Source organism: Carassius carassius, chromosome 13, assembly GCF_963082965.1.
Source record: "Carassius carassius chromosome 13, fCarCar2.1, whole genome shotgun sequence".
Classification (NCBI taxonomy): Eukaryota; Metazoa; Chordata; class Actinopteri; order Cypriniformes; family Cyprinidae; genus Carassius; species Carassius carassius.
The window spans coordinates 17,594,182-17,599,705 of NC_081767.1; positions in this window are offsets into that span (position 1 = coordinate 17,594,182).

A 5,524-nucleotide genomic window follows, 5' to 3' on the forward strand; every position below is an offset into this window, starting at 1 on the left:
AAGTATAAAAAAGGGTGACTCCCCGACTCCGTAACGCCTTCATAGAAACCCATGTGCTCCCCACATTGCTTTCATTTTGTATTTGACTTTAGTGAACATATGTTAATCTTCAGCATTTCATTTATTGTTTAGGCATTCCAAAGCAGCCAGTGTGTACTTTGGGAAAATGTTTTATCCACATTCAAGCATACAAAAAATCCACAGATGTGAGCGTGCCTGTGGGATGGTGCTTATCTTTGTCAGACTTAAGGAAATTAGCTCAGATCTAAGGCCATACCACCCTCTTTTGTTTTTCTGTGCCTGGAGCCTGAAGAGATCTTCTGCTGTAATTCTTATGGAGGAGACTGATCTGTTAACTGTTCCTCATGGGAAGTGTGCCATTATCACACCTTTTCTAAAGTGTCTTCTTCAGTTGGTGGAGAGGAGGCTGGAGGCTAACAGATAAGATCTGCTATGTTTGGGAATTTCCTACTTTTGTCCTGCAGGGAAAAGATAGTCAGAGAGTGATAAAGGGAGAGGAATGGAAATGTAATGGTTTCTCCAGGAAGTCCTTGTTCAGGTAAAGAACGTTTTATTTAGTTTGATTTATTTTATTTTTATTAATTTTCAGTTTGTTAAGTGTGAAGAAGAACTTTTCACCTCCACCTCATCTTATTGTCCATGTGCCTTTTGACAATAGTTTAATCCTTTAGTACCAGTTTTAGGGCCACCACAATCTACACTTCTAGGACCCTAGTTGTTTTGTGACAGTATAACCAAGGCAGTATATCAAATACTAACAACTTATAGTTTTAACATCATATTCCACCCAAATAATTACTTTTTTGAAATTCATCTTGGTTGCTAAGAGGTTAGAATGAAGGTACGGTCACATTTGCCATTGTTCAGTGAATGTTTGCTCGACAAAATATAGCTGTTTCAATAGGAATACATGCAATCTGAAATTGATTTGACAGTGAAAGATTCTCCATGCCTGTTTTGCCCCAGGTTCCAGTTGGTCATCGCATTTACCAACAGAAACCTGCTGGGTTTGAAAATGACTAATGTGTGAACTGTGCTTCATACATTACTGACTATAGACAATGGACATATTTTTTTTATTACATGAACATTTATAAGCATCAAAGTGACTTCTGTTTCATCATCATTATACTGCTGTTCAAAAGTTTTTTATTTATTTGTATTTTTTTATAATGTTCTTTTAATTTTTCTATAATGAATCCTGAAAAAAAATGTATTGGTTTCCACAGAAATATGAAGCAGCACAACTTTTAACCCAATATTTGTTTGTGCTCATGATTTGTTTTTGCATAGCATCATCCAAAACACTACATTGATCTTTTCAGTAGGGTAGGGTGTATGTAGGCAGTATGCATTGTGCAGATATCTAGATTTCATGTGGGTGTAAATTGTTGCATGTGTCGTGAGTCAATGTGTTCACACTTTTCCCTGAAGGCTATCCCAGAGACCTGAAGGAGAAGGAGGAGAGCTGGTTGTCATGTCAACAACGATGCAAGTCCATGCAGGAGCAGCTGTTGTCGTGCCAGCAGAAACAGGATGTGGTGACCTGGAGACTAGAATGGGCAGAAGGCGAGATGAAGGACCTGAGAGTGGCCCGGTTCACTTTAATGCAGGAGAGGTCTGTTAGACAAACACACTCATTAGTCACACTCCACAGCAGGAGAGAATAAATAGTGTTGCTTGCTTAACACAAATACATGTGTGCAGCCACACTACAGCTGTTAACCTTTTTTTTCCTTTAATTTTTCTTTTTCTATTGCATTCCTCAGTCACACCAGCTCCTCTAAATAGTCTGTAAGCATGTCGGGAACTGTAGGATATGACTCACTGTTTGTGAACTTGCTTCCTCTCTATCTGTCTTCAATTGCAATGGTTAAACAAACCACCAAAAGCTGTTACCCAAAACTAAAGCTGTGCGTTTTTTGGGCTATTACCTGGATTAAAGGGTTAGTTCACCCAAAAATGAAAATTATGTCATTAATGACTCACCCTCATGTCGGGGTTATGGTCTGGAGACCACCATTTTTTTAATTGAATTTTTGGCTTGAATAAGACAATTTACTAATATTGTATATATGCTGCTGCTTTTTTTCCTTATTCTTCTTCTTCTTCTTGTTCTTGTTATTCTTCTTCAACATGCAAACAACATCATCATGCTAAAACAGGTATGCACCGATACCACATTTTGCAGTCCTCGCCCGATACGATAATTTTATTTTTGGTACTTTCCAATACAGAGTACCAATACCGATATGTTTATTGCATTTGTACATTTTTTAAAATATTGGGTACAGAAATTATAAGAGTATGTATAATGTTAGCTGGTTAATTTAATTTATTAAACAGATATAGTCAAACCAAAATTTATTCAGACACCTTATAAATTTCCTGTGATATTTTTCACAAATGGAAATTGCTTTTTTAAATTTTTTTTATCTGAAACATGCTGCAATTTATATTCCAAGATCCAGTCATATAATGCAGAAACTCTCAAGCAAGCAAAACACGTTTAACGCGTGCATGTACAGTATTTGTATGTTGCAGGACGAGAGGGACAATAGTAACGTACTGCCTAGCGCATTACACACAGGCTGATTTCGCCAGAAAGTCATGTATGCCTAAGGTTGAAAATAAATGATGTTTATGGTGAATGCCCCTATAAATTGTCTTTTTTTGAAGATTTAGTTTTAATCCAAATGCATGTGCTAAGTGAGTGAACATCAAAGATCACACAACAGAAGTGCACGAGCATGATCTCTCTTTCTCTCTCTCTCTCCCTCCCTCCCTTCCATTAAGTAACGTGTGCATTGTTTTACTTACTTGTTTTTGACATATCCCACCGAACTACAAACTTTCCAGTGATGAAATGTATATCCACTCGACAAGCTCGCGCATCTCCGCCGCTGTGCACTCAATCCACTCAGCGTGCTTTATCAGTTGTCACACCAGTATCGGTATCGGTGCATCCCTATGCTAGAAGCATGCTAGCAACATACCAACAGAACATTAATCATACTAGACACATGCTTGCAAAACATGCTAAAATGCTAGAAACATTCTAGCAACACGTAAATCATGCTAGAAAGATGTTAGCAACATGCTAATAATGCTAGAAACATGTTAGCAACATACTAATCATGCTAGAAACATACTAATCTTGCTAGAAATGTCATCTTAACAAGAAACTATCTAATCTTTCAAACTTCAAGCTTTTACAACTGCTTCACACTTTCAGTAAAGGCTTTTTCAAACCAACTTCAAAGTTCATTTGTCAAGTCAAGTCAAGTCACCTTTATTTATATAGTGCTTTAAACAAAATACATTGCGTCAAAGCAACTGAACAACATTCATTAGAAAAACAGTGTGACAATAATGCAAAATGATAGTTAAAGGCAGTTCATCATTGAATTGAGTGATGTCATCTCTGTTCAGTTAAATAGTGTCTGTGCATTTATTTGCACTCAAGTCAACGATATCGCTGTAGATGAAGTGACCCCAACTAAGCAAGCCAGAGGCGACAGTGGCAAGGAACCGAAACTCCATCTGTGACAGAATGGAGAAAAAAACCTTGGGAGAAACCAGGCTCAGTTGGGGGGCCAGTTCTCCTCTGACCAGACGAAACCAGTAGTTCAATTCCAGGCTGCAGCAAAGTCAGATTGTGCAGAAGAATCATCTGTTTCCTGTGGTCTTGTCCTGGTGGTCCGATGAGACAAGGTCTTTACAGGGGATCTGTATCTGGGGCTCTAGTTGCCCTGGTCTCCGCTGTCTTTCACGGCAATAGAGGTCCTTTCTAGGTGCTGATCCACCATCTGGTCTGGATACGTACTGGATCCGGGTGACTGCAGTGACCCTCTGATCTGGATACAGATTTGTGAATCTAGGTTTACGCTACGTTTACACTAGTGCGTTTCCATTTTAAAATGCATAAGTTTTTCAATGGTTACGCCTGTCATTTACACTTTTCAGGGATTTTTGACCCTTGAAAATGGAGACTTTTAAAAATGCTGCAAACCCCGTTTGAGTTTAAAAACTCCAGAATTGTGTTTCAGTGTAAAAGGAACAAAATGGAGACTTTTGAAGATGGTATGGCTGCCCACACTCACTGTAAACCCAGATTTTAATTCAACTCAAGAAATTGAGTTCATATTACTTAAATGTTTCTAATTTATTGGCATTACTTGTTAATTCTGAGTAAGCTGAACTTTTTCATGTCCTTTCTTATTGTACTTGTGTTTTTAAGTCCAATCAGTAGTTTTTACTCAAACAAATTGAGTTTGTATTACTTAAACGTGTCTTTCTTTACATTACTTAAGAATTCTGAGTAAACTGTACTTTTTAATGGCCTATCTTATTGTAATTATGTGTTTGAGCTCAAACAACTCAATATCATCAAGTTTTGCCCTTTTACTAATTAGACTGGCTGCAGCCTGGTGCTTCCCGTGTCATGCCGAGGCGTGTCCAACGGTTCATAGGGTCAAAAACAAAATATGAAATCGTGAATTATTTTCCATGGAGTCACGGGTAAATTTGTGATTTCCGGATTTTATTGTTGTGTCCCTGATGTTAACGTAAAATTTATGAAAACTTGAAGAGGTGCTGTACAATATTGTAATGATTGGAGGTAAAGTTGAAGATATATTTTTCATCACAGCAAATTATCCAGTGTTGAAATCCTAGTGTTGGGGACCTTTAGAGTAAAGTGTTAAAGTTGTGGTGTTGAATTTTAGCTATTGTAAACAGCCCCCTCTGGCCGGTGTAAATACTCAGAGTTACCTTTGAGTGTTAATAGTCACATCCGGGACATTTGCTCGCGTGCACGCCATTTTCTTTGCTCACGACGCGGCTCGTATGAGGACAGAATACGGCGAAATAAAGTGTATAAACTTACTCATAAAATGGGGTTTGTAATATCATATCGTTTTATAATGACATTTATTTGCTGTGTGCGCATAAACTTTTCTCAAGGACATTTCCTTTCACTCACGATGCGGAACAGACGAGGACGTCTTTTAATTTCTATATGGGAAATCTAAAAAGTACGTGTTTTTATCTCATTTAAAATGTGTTTAATAACATCATATTGGTTTTTAGCGATATTTATGTGCTTTACTCCAAAATATTTTCTCAAGAGAGATATTTTCTTCCACTCGCGATGGGGAGAAGACGGGGAATTAGTTTTTTATCAAAGGAAAACACCATAAGTAAGTGATTTACCTCGTTTACATGTATTTTATAAGATGATATTACTTTATGGTGATATTTAAATGCTCTGCGCGCCCAAAACGAGCCTAACGGTTCCTCACAGATTTGAACTGCTGTGCAGGCAGACCATGATGGTGCAGACGCGGAAAAGACCAGAAGTAAGCGTTTTACCTCATTTAAAATATCTATTTTATAACAGCATATTGATTTATTGTGACATTAATATGTTGTGCGCTCCTACACTATCAGAGAGATATTTTCTTTCACTCACAAAGCGGAAGCAGACGGGAAAGTTTAAGTT